The sequence below is a fragment of the Panulirus ornatus genome, chromosome 10, assembly GCF_036320965.1.
Source record: "Panulirus ornatus isolate Po-2019 chromosome 10, ASM3632096v1, whole genome shotgun sequence".
NCBI lineage: Eukaryota > Metazoa > Arthropoda > Malacostraca > Decapoda > Palinuridae > Panulirus > Panulirus ornatus.
Window position 1 is genome coordinate 46,964,410 of NC_092233.1, and position 25,082 is coordinate 46,989,491.

Genomic DNA, 25,082 nt, shown 5'->3' on the forward strand with positions numbered 1-25,082 from the left:
TATATATATATATATATATATATATATATATATATATATATATATATATATATATATACATATATATATATATATATATATATATATATATATATATATATATATATATATATATATATATACACACACACATATATATATATATATATATATATATATATATATATATATATATATATATATATATATATATATATATATTTATATATATATATATATTTTTTTTTCTTTTTTTTTTTTTTTTGCGCTGTCTCCCACGTTTGCGAGGTAGCGCAAGGAAACAGATGAAAGAAATGGCCCAACCCACCCCCATACACATGCCTTGATTCAATCCACTGACAGCACGTCAACCCCAGTATACCACATCGATCCAATTCACTCTATTCTTTGCCCTCCTTTCACCCTCCTGCATGTTCAGGCCCCGATCACTCAAAATCTTTTTCACTCCATCTTTCCACCTCCAATTTGGTCTCCCTCTTCTCCTCGTTCCCTCCACCTCCGACACATATATCCTCTTGGTCAATCTTTCCTCACTCATTCTCTCCATGTGACCAAACCATTTCAAAACACCCTCTTCTGCTCTCTCAACCACGCTCTTTTTATTTCCACACATCTCTCTTACCCTTACATTACTTAATCGATCAAACCACCTCACAGCACACATTGTCCTCAAACATCTCATTTCCAGCACATCCATCCTCCTGCGCACAACTCTATCCATAGTCCACGCCTCGCAACCATACAACATTGTTGGAACCACTATTCCTTCAAACATACCCATTTTTGCTTTCCGAGATAATGTTCTCAACTTCCACACATTCTTCAAGGCTCCCAGGATTTTCGCCCCCTCCCCCACACTATGATCCACTTCCGCTTCCATGGTTCCATCCGCTGCCAGATCCACTCCCAGATATCTAAAACACTTCACTTCCTCCAGTTTTTCTCCATTCAAACTCTCCTCCCAATTGACTTGACCCTCAACCCTACTGTACCTAATAACCTTGCTCTTATTCACATTTACTCTTAACTTTCTTCTTTCACACACTTTACCAAACTCAGTCACCAGCTTCTGCAGTTTCTCACATGAATCAGCCACCAGCGCTGTATCATCAGCGAACAACAACTGACTCACTTCCCAAGCTCTCTCATCCCCAACAGACTTCATACTTGCCCCTCTTTCCAAAACTCTTGCATTTACCTCCCTAACAACCCCATCCATAAACAAATTAAACAACCATGGAGACATCACACACCCCTGCCGCAAACCTACATTCACTGAGAACCAATCACTTTCCTCTCTTCCTACACGTACACATGCCTTACATCCTCGATAAAAACTTTTCACTGCTTCTAACAACTTGCCTCCCACACCATATATTCTTAATACCTTCCACAGAGCATCTCTATCAACTCTATCATATGCCTTCTCCAGATCCATAAATGCTACATACAAATCCATTTGCTTTTCTAAGTATTTCTCACATACATTCTTCAAAGCAAACACCTGATCCACACACCCTCTACCACTTCTGAAACCACACTGCTCTTCCCCAATCTGATGCTCTGTACATGCCTTCACCCTCTCAATCAATACCCTCCCATATAATTTGCCAGGAATACTCAACAAACTTATACCTCTGTAATTTGAACACTCACTCTTATCCCCTTTGCCTTTGTACAATGGCACTATGCACGCATTCCTCCAATCCTCAGGTACCTCACCATGAGTCATACATACATTAAATAACCTTACCAACCAGTCAACAATACAGTCACCCCCTTTTTTAATAAATTCCACTGCAATACCATCCAAACCTGCTGCCTTAACGGCTTTCATCTTCCGCAAAGCTTTTACTACCTCTTCTCTGTTTACCAACTCATTTTCCCTAACCCTCGCACTTTGCACACCACCTCGACCAAAACACCCTATATCTGCCACTCTATCATCAAGCACATTCAACAAACCTTCAAAATACTCACTCCATCTCCTTCTCACATCACCACTACTTGTTATCACCTCCCCATTTGCGCCCTTCACTGAAGTTCCCATTTGCTCCCTTGTCTTACGCACTTTATTTACCTCCTTCCAGAACATCTTTTTATTCTCCCTAAAATTTAATGATACTCTCTCACCCAACTCTCATTTGCCCTTTTTTTCACCTCTTGCACCTTTCTCTTGACCTCCTGTCTCTTTCTTTTATACGTCTCCCACTCAATTTCATTTTTCCCTGCAAAAATCGTCCAAATGCCTCTCTCTTCTCTTTCACTAATACTCTGACTTCTTCATCCCACCACTCACTACCCTTTCTAATCAACCCACCTCCCACTCTTCTCATGCCACAAGCATCTTTTGCGCAATCCATCACTGATTCCCTAAATACATCCCATTCCTCCCCCACTCCCCTTACTTCCATTGTTCTCACCTTTTTCCATTCTGTACTCAGTCTCTCCTGGTACTTCCTCACACAAGTCTCCTTCCCAAGCTCACTTACTCTCACCACCCTCTTCACCCCAACATTCACTCTTCTTTTCTGAAAACCCATACAAATCTTCACCTTAGCCTCCACAAGATAATGATCAGACATCCCTCCAGTTGCACCTCTCAGCACATTAACATCCAAAAGTCTCTCTTTCGCGCGCCTGTCAATTAACACGTAATCCAATAACGCTCTCTGGCCATCTCTCCTACTTACATAAGTATACTTATGTATATCTCGCTTTTTAAACCAGGTATTCCCAATCATCAGTCCTTTTTCAGCACATAAATCTACAAGCTCTTCACCATTTCCATTTACAATATATATATATATATATATATATATTTTGCTTTGTCGCTGTCTCCCGCGTTTGCGAGGTAGCGCAAGGAAACAGACGAAAGAAATGGCCCAACCCACCCCCATACACATGTATATACATACGTCCACACACGCAAATATACATACCTACACAGCTTTCCATGGTTTACCCCAGACGCTTCACATGCCCTGATTCAATCCACTGACAGCACGTCAACCCCGGTATACCACATTGATCCAATTCACTCTATTCCTTGCCCTCCTTTCACCCTCCTGCATGTTCAGGCCCCGATCACACAAAATCTTTTTCACTCCATCTTTCCACCTCCAATTTGGTCTCCCACTTCTCCTCGTTCCCTCCATCTCTGACACATATATCCTCTTGGTCACTCTTTCCTCACTCATTCTCTCCATGTGACCAAACCATTTCAAAACACCCTCCTGTGCTCTCTCAACCACACTCTTTTTATTACCACACATCTCTCTTACCCTATTATTACTTACTCGATCAAACCACCTCACACCACACATTGTCCTCAAACATCTCATTTCCAGCACATCCATCCTCCTGCGCACAACTCTATCCATAGCCCACGCCTCGCAACCATACAACATTGCTGGAACCACTATTCCTTCAAACATACCCATTTTTGCTTTCCGAGATAATGTTCTCGACTTCCACACATTCTTCAAGGCTCCCAGGATTTTCGCCCCCTCCCCCACCCTACGATCCACTTCCACTTCCATGGTTCCATCCGCTGCCAGATCCACTCCCAGATATCAAAAACACTTTACTTCCTCCAGTTTTTCTCCATTCAAACTTACCTCCCAATTGACTTGACCCTCAACCCTACTGTACCTAATTACCTTGCTCTTATTCACATTTACTCTTAACTTTCTTCTTTCACACACTTTACCAAACTCAGTCATCAGCTTCTGCAGTTTCTCACATGAATCAGCCACCAGCGCTGTATCATCAGCGAACAACAACTGACTCACTTCCCAAGCTCTCTCATCCTCAACAGACTTCATACTTGCCCCTCTTTCCAAAACTCTTGCATCCACCTCCCTAACAACCCCATCCATAAACAAATCAAACAACGATGGAGACATTACACACCCCTGCCGCAAACCTTCATTCACTGAGAACCAATCACTTTCCTCTCTTCCTACACGTACACATGCCTTACATCCTCGATAAAAACTTTTCACTGCTTCTAACAACTTGCCTCCCACACCATATATTCTTAATACCTTCCACAGAGCATCTCTATCAACTCTATCATATGCCTTCTCCAGATCCATAAATGCTACATATAAATCCATTTGCTTTTCTAAGTATTTCTCACATACATTCTTCAAAGCAAACACCTGATCCACACATCCTCTACCACTTCTGAAACCACACTGCTCTTCCCCAATCTGATGCTCTGTACATGCCTTCACCCTCTCAATCAATACCCTCCCATATAATTTACCAGGAATACTCAACAAACTTATACCTCTGTATATAGTGAGTGAGTGCTCAAATTACAGAGGTATAAGTTTGTTGAGTATTCCTGGTAAATCATATGGGAGGGTATTGATTGAGAGGGTGAAGGCATGTACAGAGCATCAGATTGGGGAAGAGCAGTGTGGTTTCAGAAGTGGTAGAGGATGTGTGGATCAGGTGTTTGCTTTGAAAAATGTATGTGAGAAATACTTAGAAAAGCAAATGGATTTGTATGTAGCATTTATGGATCTGGAGAAGGCATATGATAGAGTTGATAGAGATGCTCTGTGGAAGGTATTAAGAATATATGGTGTGGGAGGAAAGTTGTTAGAAGCAGTGAAAAGTTTTTATCGAGGATGTAAGGCATGTGTACGTGTAGGAAGAGAGGAAAGTGATTGGTTCTCAGTGAATGTAGGTTTGCGGCAGGGGTGTGTGATGTCTCCATGGTTGTTTAATTTGTTTATGGATGGGGTTGTTAGGGAGGTAAATGCGAGAGTTTTGGAAAGAGGGGCAAGTATGAAGTCTGTTGGGGATGAGAGAGCTTGGGAAGTGAGTCAGTTGTTGTTCGCTGATGATACAGCGCTGGTGGCTGATTCATGTGAGAAACTGCAGAAGCTGGTGACTGAGTTTGGTAAAGTGTGTGGAAGAAGAAAGTTAAGAGTAAATGTGAATAAGAGCAAGGTTATTAGGTAAAGTAGGGTTGAGGGTCAAGTCAATTGGGAGGTGAGTTTGAATGGAGAAAAACTGGAGGAAGTGAAGTGTTTTAGATATCTGGGAGTGGATCTGGCAGCGGATGGAACCATGGAAGCGGAAGTGGATCATAGGGTGGGGGAGGGGGCGAAAATTCTGGGGGCCTTGAAGAATGTGTGGAAGTCGAGAACATTATCTCGGAAAGCAAAAATGGGTATGTTTGAAGGAATAGTGGTTCCAACAATGTTGTATGGTTGCGAGGCGTGGGCTATGGATAGAGTTGTGCGCAGGAGGATGGATGTGCTGGAAATGAGATGTTTGAGGACAATGTGTGGTGTGAGGTGGTTTGATCGAGTGAGTAACGTAAGGGTAAGAGAGATGTGTGGAAATAAAAAGAGCGTGGTTGAGAGAGCAGAAGAGGGTGTTTTGAAGTGGTTTGGGCACATGGAGAGGATGAGTGAGGAAAGATTGACCAAGAGGATATATGTGTCGGAGGTGGAGGGAGCAAGGAGAAGAGGGAGACCAAATTGGAGGTGGAAGGATGGAGTGAAAAAGATTTTGTGTGATCGGGGCCTGAACATGCAGGAGGGTGAAAGGAGGGCAAGGAATAGAGTGAATTGGAGCGATGTGGTATACCGGGGTTGACGTGCTGTCAGTGGATTGAATCAAGGCATGTGAAGCGTCTGGGGTAAACCATGGAAAGCTGTGTAGGTATGTATATTTGCGTGTGTGGACGTATGTATATACATGTGTATGGGGGGGGTTGGGCCATTTCTTTCGTCTGTTTACTTGCGCTACCTCGCAAACGCGGGAGACAGCGACAAAGTATAAAAAAATATATATATATATATATATATATATATATATATATATATATATATATATATATATAAATATATATATATATATATATATTTATATATATATATATATATATATATATATATATATATATATATATATATATATATATATTATCCCTGGGGATAGGGGTGAAAGAATACTTCCCACGTATTCCCTGCGTGTCGTAGAAGGCGACTAAAAGGGGAGGGAGCAGGGGGCTGGAAATCCTCCCCTCTTGTTTTTTTTTTAATTTTCCAAAAGAAGGAACGGAGAAGGGGGCCAGGTGAGGATATTCCCTCAGAGGCCCAGTCCTTTGTTCTTAACGCTACCTTGCTAATGCGGGAAATGGCGAATAGTTTGAAATAAAAGAAAGAATATATATATATATTTTTTTTTTTTAAACTTTGTCGCTGTCTCCCGCGTTTGTGAGGTAGCGCAAGGAAACAGACGAAAGAAATGGCCCAACCCCCCCCATACACATGTATATACATACGTCCACACACGCAAATATACATACCTACACAGCTTTCCATGGTTTACCCCAGACGCTTCACATGCCTTGATTCCATCTACTGAGAGCACGTCAGCCCCGGTATACCACATCGCTCCAATTCACTCTATTCCTTGCCCTCCTTTCACCCTCCTGCATGTTCAGGCCCCGATCACACAAAATCTTTTTCACTCCATCTTTCCACCTCCAATTTGGTCTCCCTCTTCTCCTTGTTCCCTCCACCTTCGACACATATATCCTCTTGGTCAATCTTTCCTCACTCATCCTCTCCATGTGCCCAAACCACTTCAAAACACCCTCTTCTGCTCTCTCAACCATGCTCTTTTTATTTCCACACATCTCTCTTACCCTTACGTTACTCACTCGATCAAACCACCTCACACCACACATTGTCCTCAAACATCTCATTTCCAGCACATCCATCCTCCTGCGCACAACTCTATCCATAGCCCACGCCTCGCAACCATACAACATTGTTGGAACCACTATTCCTTCAAACATACCCATTTTTGCTTTCCGAGGTAATGTTCTCGACTTCCACACATTCTTCAAGGCCCCCAGAAATTTCGCCCCCACCCCCACCCTATGATCCACTTCCGCTTCCATGGTCCATCCGCTGCCAGATCCACTCCCAGATATCTAAAACACTTCACTTCCTCCAGTTTTTCTCCATTCAAACTCACCTCCCAATTGACTTGACCCTCAACCCTACTGTACCTAATAACCTTGCTCTTATTCACATTTACTCTTAACTTTCTTCTTCCACACACTTTACCAAACTCAGTCACCAGCTTCTGCAGTTTCTCACATGAATCAGCCACCAGCGCTGTGTCATCAGCGAACAACAACTGACTCACTTCCCAAGCTCTCTCATCCCCAACAGACTTCATACTTGCCCCTCTTTCCAAAACTCTTGCATTTACCTCCCTAACAACCCCATCCATAAACAAATTAAACAACCATGGAGACATCACACACCCCTGCCGCAAACCTACATTCACTGAGAACCAATCACTTTCCTCTCTTCCTACACGTACACATGCCTTACATCCTCGATAAAAACTTTTCACTGCTTCTAACAACTTTCCTCCCACACCATATATTCTTAATACCTTCCACAGAGCATCTCTATCAACTCTATCATATGCCTTCTCCAGATCCATAAATGCTACATACAAATCCATTTGCTTTTCTAAGTATTTCTCACATACATTCTTCAAAGCAAACACCTGATCCACACATCCTCTACCACTTCTGAAACCACACTGCTCTTCCCCAATCTGATGCTCTGTACATGCCTTCACCCTCTCAATCAATACCCTCCCATATAATTTACCAGGAATACTCAACAAACTTATACCTCTGTAATTTGAGCACTCACTCTTATCCCCTTTGCCTTTGTACAATGGCACTATGCACGCATTCCGCCAATCCTCAGGCACCTCACCATGAGTCATACATACATTAAATAACCTTACCAACCAGTCAACAATACAGTCACCCCCTTTTTTTATAAATTCCACTGCAATACCATCCAAACCTGCTGCCTTGCCGGCTTTCATCTTCCGCAAAGCTTTCACTACCTCTTGTCTGTTTACCAAATCATTTTCCCTAACCCTCTCACTTTGCACACCACCTCGACCAAAACACCCTATATCTGCCACTCTATCATCAAACACATTCAACAAACCTTCGAAATACTCACTCCATCTCCTTCTCACATCACCACTACTTGTTATCACCTCCCCATTTGCGCCCTTCACTGAAGTTCCCATTTGCTCCCTTGTCTTACGCACTTTATTTACCTCCTTCCAGAACATCTTTTTATTCTCCCTAAAATTTAATGATACTCTCTCACCCCAACTCTCATTTGCCCTTTTTTTCACCTCTTGCACCTTTCTCTTGACCTCCTGTCTCTTTCTTTTATACATCTCCCACTCAATTGCATTTTTTCCCTGCAAAAATCGTCCAAATGCCTCTCTCTTCTCTTTCACTAATACTCTTACTTCTTCATCCCACCACTCACTACCCTTTCTAATCAACCCACCTCCCACTCTTCTCATGCCACAAGCATCTTTTGCGCAATCCATCACTGATTCCCTAAATACATCCCATTCCTCCCCCACTCCCCTTACTTCCATTGTTCTCACCTTTTTCCATTCTGTACTCAGTCTCTCCTGGTACTTCCTCACACAGGTCTCCTATATATATATATATATATATATATATATACAAGAAAGCAGCAAGAGGTCAAGATGAAGATACTGGGGTCAAAAAAGAGGACAAATGACAGTTGGCATCAGCAAGAATCCATAAAATTTACAAAGAATAAGATGATGTTTTGGAGGAGAGTAATCATTGTACAAAAAACAAGAGAACAAAGGGGAACACTGGTGTTGGAGGGCATTTAGGGAAGTGGTAACAGTTAGTGAAGAAGTGAGATGATGTGTCTGATGACAGGGTGACAGATGTAAGGTGTTTGGATCACGGTCGTGTGCGAAGTAAGAGGATCATGGAGACCGGTTTCTGTGAAGATAGGTGGTGAAACCCTTACTGAAGATGAAATAAGAAAACGCAACAGAGTGGATGGTACTGCAGAAGAATTTCTTAAGTAGGGGATGTGTTTTTGGATATGTTGTTGACTAGTTATTCTGGATTTTCAAAGTATGTATAGATCAAGGTGACGAGCCAAAGGATTGATGGAATGCATGTATATTGCCACTGTTCAGTTCTATCGCAACACTTCTCCCTTATTTACCATATCATTACAATCAACTCTACTCCATGCATGCCTTACTTCCATACATCGTCAAAACTTCAGTGGCAATATAAAATGACAATGACGTTTGCCATTGGCAGGAGATAGCGTGTGTCCTTATCTCACTCATTAATCCTAAGAAGAATGTGTTTGGAGGCACAACTCACACATGCACCTGCAGTACTGATCCCTAACGCCCACATTTGATGTCGGTGGTAACATTTCAAAAGCTGCCTCTGTAATCACAAATGACCTGACCCTTTCCATGAGAGGAGCTTTTTATGAAAAGGGTCAGGTCATCTATCATTAAAGATGCTGGCCCGTAGCACTCCTGCATCCCTAGCACCTCTTCAGGAGCCTCCTGCATCCCTAGCACCTCTTCAGGAGCCTCCTGCAACCCAAGCACTATTCAGCAGTCACCGCACATCCTTGGAGCCTCTTGATTCCCTACCGCAATTTGGCAACCACTGCACACTCCAGGAGCCATGATACAGGCCACATCCATCTCCTCCTATAGGATATCCATGTTGACTCAGCAGCCACACACTTCCTCCATGTGCTCTTGCTTCTTCTGATGCCTACCAGCACCAGCGTCACAGGACCCCTGACAACTCTGAATTGTATTTCTCAGCCTGCCTCGGAATTCTCAGCCTGCCACAACTGATTTCTCCTTTCCCCTTATACTCTTGCACCTCCATTATCTTATTGCCCTGTTATCTCACCTTGTATAACCTATCCAATAAAGTACTGCTGTTTAATATTTCCAAGTTTTCTCTCAAATGTACCACTCCTATAAATCCCATCAAGAACACTTGCCAAACTTCTATACCAACAAACATAAACCATTTTTGCCCTAACACATGCCTCAATGCATTCAAGATCTTAGTTCCCTCGCCCACCCTAAGACCTACTTCAGCTTCCATGGTTCCATTTACTCCCATATCCACTCAGTTCTAAAAAATCCCATTTCCTTCAGGTTCTCTCCATTCAAACTTATACTCCAGCTAACTTTTCTCTTTTCAGTGATTTATTTATCTATATATTTTGCTTTGTCGCTGTCTCCCGCATTAGCGAGGTAGCGCAAGGAAACAGACGAAAGAATGGCCCAACCCACCCACATACACATGTATATACATACATGTCCACACATGCAAATATACATACCTATACATCTCAACGTATACATATATATACACACAGACATATACATATATACACATGTACATAATTCATACTGGCAGCCTTTATTCATTCCCATCGCCACCCCACCACACGTGAAATAAAAACCCCCTACCTCCTCATGTGTGCGAGGTAGCGCTAGGAAAAGACAACAAGGGCCACATTCGCTCACACTCAGTCTCTAGGTGTCATGTAATAATGCACAGAAACCAAAGCTCAAGCTCCTCTCTTTCCTCGTATTCTCTCAACTTTCTCTTTTAACACACACTCCCAAACTCACGTCACCATCTTCAGCAGTTTCTCTCTCAAATCTGCCACCCACACCAAGTCATCAGCAAACTACAACTTATTCACCTAGTCCTAGGACCCCCCAATTCCCAAAAGACATGAGACCTGCTCCTCCTCCCCCAACAGAAGCAGGGTACTGAAAACACTCCCCTTCTTATATTTCAACTTATTAACATTGGAACAGAAAAAGGAACTAAGCAAGGAATGCTCATCTGAGTGTGTGTGAGTGTAACAAAGATGAGAAGAAAGAGACAGATAATATGTTTAAGAAGAAGAATCCAGATGCATTGGCTCTTTGTGAAATAAAGCTGAAGGGGTAGGGGGAAAATGGTTTGGAAATGTCTTGGTGGTGAAGTTAGGGGTGAGTACATGGACTAGAGCTATGGAAGGGATAGTATTCCTGAAGAAGGAATTATGGTAATATGTGAAAGGGTGTAATGAAATGAGCCCCAGACTGATGTAAGTAAAAATGAAAGTGGATTACAAGAGTGGATGATCAATAATGCTTATGAAGCTGGAAGTGAGATGATGGAAAAAGAGAGGCGAGTGTTTTCGGAGGAGCTGAGTGGGTATATAAGGAATTTTGATGCGCGAGCTTGGGATTGGGTATCAGTGATGGGTGATTTAAATGTAAGTGGGTAATCAGGCAACTGAGGGTATAGTTGGGGTGCATGGGGTATCCACTAATATGAATGAAAATGGTCAAGAACAGCTTGAGGAACTGTGTGTTAAAAAAGGACCGATGACTGGGAATATTTGGTTCAAAAAGAATGACATTCAGAAATATATGTGGGTAAGTAAGAAAGATGGTAAGCAGGCATTACTGGATTATGTACTAGTTAAGCACGAAAAGAGAGAGACTTGGATGTGATAGGCAGTAAACGGTAAGCAGCCAATAATCAGGGAGGTATATTACCAGTACTACCTGCCTGGGTAACAGAAAGGTTAGTGATGGCTGCATAGTGAACCAGCACTTCAGCGGTTGTCAAGCTGCACATCTCTGACCCAGGTAGCCGCCTTTTTTTTTCTGCCTCACCCACACACTGACTACTGGCACTCTGTCCATAAGCATACAATCTCTCCTTGTCATACATAACCCTTGACATCATTTAATTCACACAGCTCATTCTTTGTAGCTCTAGATTTTCCTGCAGAGCACTATGCACTAGCCCTGCCTTTTAGCAAATTGGTAGGAGCAATAGATAATAGTAGTACGTAAGAACATTTAGGCATAAGAAATTGGTCGTAGTAGTAAGTAGGAGCATGTGATAGAAGTAATCAGAGGGAACATTAGGTAGGAGCCTCTGCAAATACTGTGCTAGAGTTGCCTTCAGTCAGTGGCCTGTCAAGGGTGAGGCACTAAGGGCAACGAAGTGGCACCAGAGTTCACTTGTTATGGAGACTCTACTGCCATGGCCACCCCTTCAAGGGAGTTCCAGTTGAAACAGGCATTAGAGGTGTACACAGACAGAGAGACTCTTGGACGTGAATGTGATGAACGGTGCAGCTGAAGTCATGTCTGATCATTACTTGGACCCGACATAAGTAAGAAGATGGTGATGAAAGTGATAAAGCTTTGAAAAAAGGTTTGCGTGAAGAGATACCTGGAGATCCCAAGTGTAGAATGGTAAAAGATGAGAGTCATTGAAGCTGGAGGAGTAGTTGAGGGATGGAAAGTATTTAGGTGTGCAGCATGTGGAAAGTGAGCAAGTGGGCACATGAGAAAGGGGGGTAAGTGGTGAGATGACAAAGTTGAAAGTGGAAGAGAAAAGCAAGGTGTATGGGCATCATATGCTGAAAGAGTGTGAGTGACTGGGAAGTGTACAAGAAAAAGCAACAGGGGAGCAGATGCTGAAAAGGAGGGCAAATGAGAGTTGGGATGAGCAAAAGTCCACAAACTTCAGAGAATATAAGAAAATGTTTCGGACAGAGACTAATAATGAGATAAACTAGAAGACAGATGGGAGTATCCTTTAAGTGGGCAAATGGGGAAGTGGTAACTTGCACAGATGAGATGGAGTGAATACTTTGAGGGACTGTTAAACACATTTGATAAGGTGAAATATGTGGCATGTTTGGGTTGTGCAGGAATTGAACCAAGAGGAGGTGAAAAGAGAGGAGGTGGTGAAAGCCTTGCCTTGCATAAGATGGGACTGCAGTTGAATTTATCTGGTTAGTTAGGATTTTTGATGTATGTCTGGATCATGGTCAGGTGCCTTGAGGACTGGCAGAATGCCTGTATAATGTCGTAAAATGGCAAGAGGTACAAAAGTGAATGTTCAGATTACAGAGATATAATTTTCCTCAGTGTACATGTTAAATTCTGTCCACAAACATACAATCTCTCCTTGTCACACATAACCCTTGACATCATGTAACTCACACAGTTCATTCTTTGTAACTCTAGATTTTCCTTCAGTGAGACTATGCACAAAGCCTCAGATTGAAGAGAAACAATGTGGTTTCTGGAGTGGCATACATGGTTAAAGCGTTTGCTTTGGAGAATGTGAATAAGATATACTTATGGAACTGGAGAAAGCCAATGACCAGGTTGACAGAGATGCTTAGAAAGAAATCTTATGAATAAATGTTACGGGAGGAAAGATGCTACAAGCAGAGAACTTTATCAAGAGCATAAGCAATTTGTGCCAGAGGGAAGAGAGGATGGAAAGCGATTCCAGGTGAAGATAAATGCAAGGGTCTTGGGAGAGGAGGAAGTCTGAAGTCAGTCAGGGGTAGGTGGGTCAGCTTTGGGGGAGGACATTCATATGTGGGCCAATTATTGTGTTTTGATGACATGGTGCTAATGAACTATTCAATTCAGAAACTATAGAAGTTGGTTTCTACCAACCTCTGAGTTTGGGATAGTATATCATAAGAAAAGTTAAACAGTAAATGGGAATAAAAGCAAGGTTATTATGCATAGCAATGGAAAGACAGATACGCTGAGGTGCGAGTTTGAAGGGGAAAACCTGGTGGAAGAGATGGGCTTTTGATACCTGGGAGTGGACATGGCAGTGAATGCAACCATGAGAGCTGAAGTGAGTCATAAACTGGTTGAGAGAGGAAATGGTCATGGAAACAATGAGGAATGTGTGGAAACTGAAATCACTATCTGAGGGGGGAAAGATAGGTATGTTTCCAGGTATAATTTTCTCATGGGTTTTGCATAAATGCAAGGTATGGGCTCTAAATTTGAGTGTATAGGATGCAATGAATGTGTCACAAATGAAATGTTTGAGGCCAATATGTGGTGTACAGAGAGTTGACTGAATATCAAATGGTAGGATTAGAGTTATGATTGGTAATAATAAGAATATGGTTGAAAGAGTTTAAGAGAATGTGTTGAAATGGTTTGGACATATGAAGAAGATGCACGAGGGTAGATTGATAAGAGATTTATGTCAGAAGTGAAGGTGGACAAGGAGAAGGGGGAGACCAAGACAGACATGGACAAATGTATAGGAAAAGGTTTTGAGTGCTCAGGGGGTGAACATACAAGACGGTGAAAGGCCTGCGCAAGATAAAGTAAAATGGAGTGATGTGGCATACAGGGAGCAATATGCTGCTAATGGATTGGGCCAGAGCATATGAAGCAACCAGGGGAAACAACTGAAAGGATATGGGGCTTAGTTAGTGAACAGGAGGCTATGGTGTCACTGCATTATACATGACAGATAAGAGATTGGATGTTAGCAATCATAATATTTGCATCTCTCCACATTTCAGATATCATGAATACCAGAATACTTTAATAAAAACCTACAATATTTCAAACTCGCTAACTTACTTTTTTCACAACTAATTTTTTCTCTCCAATCAATGTTTCCCAAGTTTTAGAATCACCAAAACATCCCAGTTCCCTTTAGTCCTCCTTAATACATTGATATATCATCTTTTATTCATTTATTTATTCATTTTGCTTTGTCGCTGTCTCCCGCGTTTGCAAGGTAGCGCAAGGAAACAAAAAAAAGAAATGGCCCAACCCACCCCCATACAAATGTATATACATACACGTCCACACATGCAAATATACATACCTATAAATCTCAATGTACACATATATATACACACACAGACATATACATATATACACATGTACATAATTCATAGTCTGCCTTTATTTATTCCCATCCCCCTCCCCCCTCATGTGTGCGAGGTAGCGCTAGGAAAAGACAACAAAGGCCTCATTCGTCCACACTCAGTCTCCAGCTGCCACGCAATAATGCCCGAAACCACAGCTCCCCCTCCACATCCTGGCCCCACAGAACCTTCCACGGTTCACCCCAGACGCTTCACATGCCTTGATTCAATCCACTGACAGCACGTCGACCCCGGTATACAACATCGATCCAATGCACTCTATTCCTTGCCCATCTTTCACCCTCCTGCATGTTCAGGCCCCGATCACTCAAAATCTTTCTCACTCCATCTTTCCACCTCCAATTTGGTCTCCCACTTCTCCTCGTTCCCTCCACCTCTGACACATATATCCTCTTTGTCAATCTTTCCTCACTCGTTCTCTCCATGTGCCCAAACCATTTCAAAACACCCTCTTCTGCTCTCTCAACAACTCTCCTTTTATTTCCACACCTCTCTCTTACCCTTACATTACTTACTCGATCAAACCACCTCACACCACATAATGTCCTCAAACATCTCATTTCCAGCACATCCACCCTCCTGCGCACAACTCTATCCATAGCCCACGCCTCGCAACCATACAACATTGTTGGAACCACCATTCCTTCAAACATACCCATTTTTGCTTTCCGAGATAATGTTCTCGACTTCCACACATTTTTCAAGGCTCCCAGGATTTTCGCCCCCTCCCCCACCGTATGATTCACTTCCGCTTCCATGGTTCCATCCGCTGCCAGATCCACTCCCAGATATCTAAAACACTTTACTTCCTCCAGTTTTTCTCCATTCAAACTTACCTCCCAACTGACTTGACCCTCAACCCTACTGTACCTAATAACCTTGCTCTTATTCACATTTACTCTTAACTTTCTTCTTTCATCACACACTTTACCAAACTCAGTCACCAGCTTCTGCAGTTTCTCACATGAATCAGCCACCAGCGCTGTATCATCAGTGAACAACAACTGACTCACTTCCCAAGCTCTCTCATCCACAACAGACTGCATACTTGCCCCTCTTTCCAAAACTCTTGCATTCACCTCCCTAACAACCCCATCCATAAACAAATTAAACAACCTTGGAGACATCACACACTCCTGCCGCAAACCTACATTCACTGAGAACCAATCACTTTCCTCTCTTCCTACACGTACACATGCCTTACATCCTCGGGAAAAACTTTTCACTGCTTCTAACAACTTGCCTCCTACACCATATATTCTTAGTACCTTCCACAGAGAATCTCTATCAACTCTATCATATGAATTCTCCAGATCCATAAATGCTACATACAAATCCATTTGCTTTTCTAAGTATTTCTCACATACATTCTTCAAAGCAAACACCTGATCCACACATCCTCTACCACTTCTGAAACCACACTGCTCTTCCCCAATTTGATGCTCTGTACATGCCTTCACCCTCTCAATCAATACCCTCCTATATAATTTACCAGGAATACTCAACAAACTTATACCTCTGTAATTTGAGCACTCACTCTTATCCCCTTTGCCTTTGTACAATGGCACTATGCAAGCATTCCGCCAATCCTCAGGCACCTCACCATGAGTCATACATACATTAAATAACCTTACCAACCAGTCAACAACACAGTCACCCCCTTTTTTAATAAATTCCACTGCAATACCATCCAAACCTGCTGCCTTGCTGGCTTTCATCTTCCGCAAAGCTTTTACTACCTCTTCTCTGTTTACCAAATCATTTTCCCTAACCCTTTCACTTTGCACACAACCTCGACCAAAACACCCTATATCTGCCACTCTATCATCAAACACATTCAACAAACCCTCAAAATACTTACTCCATCTCCATCTCACATCACCACTACTTGTTATCACCTCCCCATTAGCCCCCTTCACTTAAGTTCCCATTTGCTCCCTTGTCTTACGCACTTTATTTACCTCCTTCCAGAACATCTTTTTATTCTCCCTAAAATTTAATGATACTCTCTCACCCCAACTCTCATTTGCCCTCTTTTTCACCTCTTGCACCTTTCTCTTGACCTCCTGCCTCTTTCTTTTATACATCTCCCACTCATTTGCATTTTTTCTCTGCAAAAATCGTCCAAATGCCTCTCTCTTCTCTTTCACTAATAATCTTATTTCTTCCTCCCACCACTCACTACCCTTTCTAATCAACCTACCTCCCACGCTTCTCAGGCCACAAGCATCTTTTGCGCAAGCCATCACTGCTTCCCTAAATACATCCCATTCCTCCCCCACTCCCCTTACCTCCTTTGTTCTCAACCTTTTTCCATTCTGTACTCAGTCTCTCCTGGTACTTCCTCACACAAGTCTCCTTCCCAAGTTCACTTACTCTCACCACCCTCTTCACCCCAACATTCTCTCTTCTTTTCTGAAAACCCAAACAAATCTTCACCTTCGCCTCCACAAGATAATGATCAGACATCTCTCCATTTGCACCTCTCAGCACATTAACATCCAAAAGTCTCTCTTTCGCGCGCCTGTCAATTAACACGTAATCTAATAACACTCTCTGGCCATCTCTCCTACTTACATACGTATACTTATGTATATCTCGCTTTTTAAACCAGGTATTCCCAATCACCAGTCCTTTTTCAGCACATAAATCTACCAGCTTTTCATTTCCATTTACAACACTAAACACCCCATGTATACCAATTATTCCCTTAACTGCTACATTACTCACCTTTGCATTCAAATCACCCATCACTATAACCCGGTCTTGTGCATCAAAACCACTAACACACTTATTCAGCTGCTCCCAAAACACTTGCCTCTCATGATCTTTCTTCTCATGCTCATGTGCATATGCACCACTAATGACCCATCTCTCTCCATCAACTTTCAGTTTTACCCATATTAATCTAGAATTTACTTTCTTACATTCTATCACATACTCCCACAACTCCTGTTTCAGGAGTACTGCTACTCCTTCCCTTGCTCTTGTCCTCTCACTAACCCCTGACTTTACTCCCAAGACATTCCCAAACCACTCTTCCCCTTTACCCTTGAGCTTCGTTTCACTGAAAGCCAAAACATCCAGGTTCCTTTCCTCAAACGTACTACCTATCTCTCCTTTTTTCACATCTTGGTTACTTCCACACACATTTAGACACCCCAATCTGAGCCTTCGAGGAGGATGAGCACTCCCCACGTGAGTCCTTCTGTTTCCCATTTTAGAAAGTTAAAATACAAGGAGGGGAGGATTTATGGCGCCCTGCTCCCGTCCCCTCTAGTCACCTTCTACGACACGTGACGAATGCGTGGGAAGTATTCTTTCTCCCCTATCCCCACGGATATTCTTTTATGTTGTACATTAAAATAATGGTTTTACACAACTAATCTCTACTATTCAATCACCTTTAGCTGAGAGGAGCTTATAAGATTACATCATGCAAAAGGATTATATATGCACCTATCAAGAGCAAATAAGATATTGAATGCCCATTCTTGAAAAATTTCCACCTAGACACAATGTGAAAAGCAAAACAATTCATACAACAGTGAAAGACTAGCAGAATCCAGGTCATGGGCATCAGATAAAAGTCAAATAATATGAGGCCATGAGGCTTTCGCTCAGTTTCTTTGATACCATAAACTAAGAACATGAGGATCTATATTATGACAAAACAATTTTCAAATGAAGTCTACAATTATCTATTACCAAAAAATCTATTGTGCACAAATAACACTCTAAAGTATGATCCAGTCATGATTTCATAATTTTTTTTTTTTTCTTTTTTGCTTTGTCGCTGTCTCCTGCGTTTGCGAGGTAGCGCAAGGAAACAGACGAAAGAAATGGCCCAACCCACCCCCATACACATGTATATACATACGTCCACACACGCAAATATACATACCTACACAGCTTTCCATGGTTTACCCCAGACGCTTCACATGCCCTGATTCAATCCACTGACAGCACGTCAACCCCGGTATACCACATCGCTCCAATTCACTCTATTCCTTGCCCTCCTTTCACCCTCCTGCATGTTCAGGCCCCGATCACACAAAATCTTTTTCACTCCATCTTTCCACCTCCAATTTGGTCTCCCTCTTCTCTTCGTTCCCTCCACCTCCGACACATATATCCTCTTGGTCAATCTTTCCTCACTCATTCTCTCCATGTGCCCAAACCATTTCAAAACACCCTCTTCTGCTCTCTCAACCACGCTCTTTTTATTTCCATACATCTCTCTTACCCTTACGTTACTTACTCGATCAAACCACCTCACACCACACATTGTCCTCAAACATCTCATTTCCAGCACATCCATCCTCCTGCGCACCACTCTATCCATAGCCCACGCCTCGCAACCATACAACATTGTTGGAACCACTATTCCTTCAAACATACCCATTTTTGCTTTGCGAGATAATATTCTCGACTTCCACACATTCTTCAAGGCTCCCAGAATTTTCGCCCCCTCCCCCACCCTATGATCCACTTCTGCTTCCATGGTTCCATCCACTGCCAGATCCACTCCCAGATATCTAAAACACTTCACTTCCTCCAGTTTTTCTCCATTCAAACTCACCTCCCAATTGACTTGACCCTCAACCCTACTGTACCTAATAACCTTGCTCTTATTCACATTTACTCTTAACTTTCTTCTTTCACACACTTTACCAAACTCAGTCACCAGCTTCTGCAGTTCCTCACATGAATCAGCCACCAGCACTGTATCATCAGCGAACATCAACTGACTCACTTCCCAAGCTCTCTCATCCCCAACAGACTTCACACTTGCCCCTCTTTCCAAAACTCTTGCATTCACCTCCCTAACAACCCCATCCATAAACAAATTAAACAACCATGGAGACATCACACACCCCTGCCGCAAACCTACATTCACTGAGAACCAATCACTTTCCTCTCTTCCTACACGTACACATGCCTTACATCCTCGATAAAAACTTTTCACTGCTTCTAACAACTTTCCTCCCACACCATATATTCTTAATACCTTCCACAGAGCATCTCTATCAACTCTATCATATGCCTTCTCCAGATCCATAAATGCTACATACAAATCCATTTGCTTTTCTAAGTATTTCTCACATACATTCTTCAAAGCAAACACCTGATCCACACATCCTCTACCACTTCTGAAACCACACTGCTCTTCCCCAATCTGATGCTCTGTACATGCCTTCACCCTCTCAATCAATACCCTCCCATATAATTTACCAGGAATACTCAACAAACTTATACCTCTGTAATTTGAGCACTCACTCTTATCCCCTTTGCCTTTGTACAATGGCACTATGCACGCATTCCGCCAATCCTCAGGCACCTCACCATGAGTCATACATACATTATATAACCTTACCAACCAGTCAACAATACAGTCACCCCCTTTTTTAATAAATTCCACTGCAATACCATCCAAACCTGCTGCCTTGCCGGCTTTCATCTTCCGCAAAGCTTTTACTACCTCTTCTCTGTTTACCAAATCATTTTCCCTAACCCTCTCACTTTGCACACCACCTCGACCAAAACACCCTATATCTGCCACTCTATCATCAAACACATTCAACAAACCTTCAAAATACTCAATCCATCTCCTTCTCACATCACCACTACTTGTTATCACCTCCCCATTTGCGCCCTTCACTGAAGTTCCCATTTGCTCCCTTGTCTTACGCACTTTATTTACCTCCTTCCAGAACATCTTTTTATTCTCCCTAAAATTTAATGATACTCTCTCACCCCAACTCTCATTTGCCCTTTTTTTCACCTCTTGCACCTTTCTCTTGACCTCCTGTCTCTTTCTTTTATACATCTCCCACTCAATTGCATTTTTTCCCTGCAAAAATCGCCCAAATGCCTCTCTCTTCTCTTTCACTAATACTCTTACTTCTTCATCCCACCACTCACTACCCTTTCTAATCAACCCATCTCCCACTCTTCTCATGCCACAAGCATCTTTTGCGCAATCCATCACTAATTCCCTAAATACATCCCATTCCTCCCCCACTCCCCTTACTTCCATTGTTCTCACCTTTTTCCATTCTGTACTCAGTCTCTCCTGGTACTTCCTCACACAAGTCTCCTTCCCAAGCTCACTTACTCTCACCACCCTCTTCACCCCAACATTCACTCTTCTTTTCTGAAAACCCATACAAATCTTCACCTTAGCCTCCACCAGATAATGATCAGACATCCCTCCAGTTGCACCTCTCAGCACATTAACATCCAAAAGTCTCTCTTTCGCGCGCCTGTCAATTAACACGTAATCCAATAACGCTCTCTGGCCATCTCTCCTACTTACATATGTATACTTATGTATATCTCGCTTTTTAATATCTAAAAATCAAACACACATGAACTTTAGGCCCATTTATAAATTTAGGCAGAACACAGGATTTTTCTTTAACATCCTTGATTGCCCTCTCCCACATTAGCAAGGCAAGCCAGGAACAGTTGAAGAAAAGGCCACATCCACTCACATCCATTCTCTAATTGTCAGGTGTAATACACCCAAGCCACAGCTCCCTATCCACAAGCAATGAAAGCAAGTTGACCTCAGAATACCACATAATTCCAATTTACTCTATCCCATGCATGCCTCTCACCCTCCTGCTTGTTCAGGTCCTGTCCCTCAAAATCTTTTTCACTCTATCCTTCCATTTCCAATTTGATCTCTCTGTTCTCTTTGTCCCCTCCACTTATAACACACATATCCTCTTTGTCAACCTTTCCTCACTCATTCTCTCCACCTGTTCATGTTATTTCAGCACACCCTCTTCAACTCACTCAACCACACTCTTTTTATTATCACACATCTCTCTTACCCTTTCATTATCCATTCGATCAAACCGTATATTGTCCTCAAATATTTCACTTCTAATGCATCCACTCTTCTCCACAAAGCCAAATCAACAGCCTACACCTCACGTCCATGTAATATTACTGGGACTAATCTCACCAAATCCGATAAAAATTTGATATAGTTCATGAAAGCTGGTGACTGGGAATTTTATTCCTGGACATTTATTCCTATTTTTAGAATAGGAATAAATTTTTTTTTTTTTTTTATACTTTGTCGCTGTCTCCCGCGTTTGCGAGGTAGCGCAAGGAAACAGACGAAAGAAATGGCCCAACCCCCCCCATACACATGTATATACATACGTCCACACACGCAAATATACATACCTACACAGCTTTCCATGGTTTACCCCAGACGCTTCACATGCCTTGATTCAATCCACTGACAGCACGTCAGCCCCGGTATACCACATCGCTCCAATTCACTCTATTCCTTGCCCTCCTTTCACCCTCCTGCATGTTCAGGCCCCGATCACACAAAATCTTTTTCACTCCATCTTTCCACCTCCAATTTGGTCTCCCTCTTCTCCTTGTTCCCTCCACCTCCGACACATATATCCTCTTGGTCAATCTTTCCTCACTCATCCTCTCCATGTGCCCAAACCACTTCAAAACACCCTCTTCTGCTCTCTCAACCACGCTCTTTTTATTTCCACACATCTCTCTTACCCTTACGTTACTCACTCGATCAAACCACCTCACACCACACATTGTCCTCAAACATCTCATTTCCAGCACATCCATCCTCCTGCGCACAACTCTATCCATAGCCCACGCCTCGCAACCATACAACATTGTTGGAACCACTATTCCTTCAAACATACCCATTTTTGCTTTCCAAGATAATGTTCTCGACTTCCACACATTCTTCAAGGCCCCCAGAATTTTCGCCCCCTCCCCCACCCTATGATCCACTTCCGCTTCCATGGTTCCATCCACTGCCAGATCCACTCCTAGATATCTAAAACACTTCACTTCCTCCAGTTTTTCTCCATTCAAACTCACCTCCCAATTGACTTGACCCTCAACCCTACTGTACCTAATAACCTTGCTCTTATTCACATTTACTCTTAACTTTCTTCTTCCACACACTTTACCAAACTCAGTCACAAGCTTCTGCAGTTTCTCACATGAATCAGCCACCAGCCCTGTGTCATCAGCGAACAACAACTGACTCACTTCCCAAGCTCTCTCATCCCCAACAGACTTCATACTTGCCCCTCTTTCCAAAACTCTTGCATTTACCTCCCTAACAACCCCATCCATAAACAAATTAAACAACCATGGAGACATCACACACCCCTGCCGCAAACCTACATTCACTGAGAACCAATCACTTTCCTCTCTTCCTACACGTACACATGCCTTACATCCTCGATAAAAACTTTTCACTGCTTCTAACAACTTTCCTCCCACACCATATATTCTTAATACCTTCCACAGAGCATCTCTATCAACTCTATCATATGCCTTCTCCAGATCCATAAATGCTACATACAACTCCATTTGCTTTTCTAAGTATTTCTCACATACATTCTTCAAAGCAAACACCTGATCCACACATCCTCTACCACTTCTGAAACCACACTGCTCTTCCCCAATCTGATGCTCTGTACATGCCTTCACCCTCTCAATCAATACCCTCCCATATAATTTACCAGGAATACTCAACAAACTTATACCTCTGTAATTTGAGCACTCACTCTTATCCCCTTTGCCTTTGTACAATGGCACTATGCACGCATTCCGCCAATCCTCAGGCACCTCACCATGAGTCATACATACATTAAATAACCTTACTAACCAGTCAACAATACAGTCACCCCCTTTTTTTTATAAATTCCACTGCAATACCATCCAAACCTGTCCAGGAATAAAAGGAGAAGGCATATGATAGAGTTGATAGAGATGCTCTGTGGAAGGTTTAATTAAGAATATATGGTGTGGGAGGCAAGTTGTTAGAAGCAGTGAAAAGTTTTTATCGAGGAGGTAAGGCATGTGTAAGTGTAGGAAGAGAGGAAAGTGATTGGTTCTCAGTGAATGTAGGTTTGCGGCAGTGGTGTGTGATGTCTCCATGGTTGTTTAATTTGTTTATGGATGGGGTTGTTAGGGAGGTGAATGCAAGAGTTTTGGAAAGAGGGGCAAGTATGAAGTCTGTTGGGGATGAAAGAGCTTGGGAAGTGAGTCAGTTGCTGTTCGCTGATGATACAGCGCTGGTGGCTGATTCATGTGAGAAACTGCAGAAGCTGGTGACTGAGTTTGGTAAAGTGTGTGAAAGAAGAAAGTTAAGAGTAAATGTGAATAAGAGCAAGGTTATTAGGTACAGTAGGGTTGAGGGTCAAGTCAATTGGGAGGTGAGTTTGAATGGAGAAAAGCTGGAGGAAGTGAAGTGTTTTAGATATCTGGGAGTGGATCTGGCAGCGGATGGAACCATGGAAGCGGAAGTGGATCATAGGGTGGGGGAGGGGGCGAAAATTCTGGGAGCCTTGAAGAATGTGTGGAAGTCGAGAACATTATCTCGGAAAGCAAAAATGGGTATGTTTGAAGGAATAGTGGTTCCAACAATGCTGTATGGTTGCGAGGCGTGGGCTATGGATAGAGTTGTGTGCAGGAGGATGGATGTGCTGGAAATGAGATGTTTGAGGACAATGTGTGGTGTGAGGTGGTTTGATCGAGTAAGTAACGTAAGGGTAAGAGAGATGTGTGGAAATAAAAAGAGCGTGGTTGAGACAGCAGAAGAGGGTGTTTTGAAATGGTTTGGGCACATGGAGAGAATGAGTGAGGAAAGATAGACCAAGAGGATATATGTGTTGGAGGTGGAGGGAATGAGGAGAAGAGGGAGACCAAATTGGAGGTGGAAAGATGGAGTGAAAAAGATTTTGTGTGATCGGGGCCTGAACATGCAGGAGGGTGAAAGGAGGGCAAGGAATAGAGTGAATTGGAGCGATGTGGTATATCGGGGTTGACGTGCTGTCAGTGGATTGAATCAAGGCATGTGAAGCGTCTGGGATAAACCATGGAAAGCTGTGTAGGTATGTATATTTGCGTGTGTGGACGTATGTATATACATGTGTATGGGGGTGGGTTGGGCCATTTCTTTCGTCTGTTTCCTTGCGCTACCTCGCAAACGCGGGAGACAGAGACAAAGCGCAAAAAAAGAAAAAAAAATTTATTCCTATCTAAAGATTTGGACATACTTAAGGATTTCTAGCTCAGATGTAATATCATGGTCTATCTTCAAACCTGAGACAAGGATCAATTAAAGCAGTTACAATATAAAGATAACCCAACATGTTCTGACAAAGTCAATACTAGGAAATCAACTTTTCGAGTGTATGAAAGTAAAAATCTGAAATCTGATTTATCAAGCTATCATAGGAAACAGCTTTCTGGAATAAATGTATCAATCTGAAATTTAGCCCCAGCAACATTAATAAACAAAGCTCACTCAGGAATTTCATTAGAAGTCATAAGCTAACACAATTCAAGAAAAATAGACCAAAAAATCATATACAAGGACAAAAAGAGCAAACACAACATGGTTAC

The 25,082-nt window shown here is 42.4% G+C and overlaps 1 protein-coding gene across 1 annotated transcript in view; it reads right to left on the minus strand.

The window, feature by feature from the left end:
* Positions 1-25,082, minus strand: part of LOC139750933 (kinesin heavy chain-like) — a 442,650-nt gene that overhangs the window by 44,228 nt on the left and 373,340 nt on the right. The gene's annotated exons all lie outside the window — the stretch shown is intronic.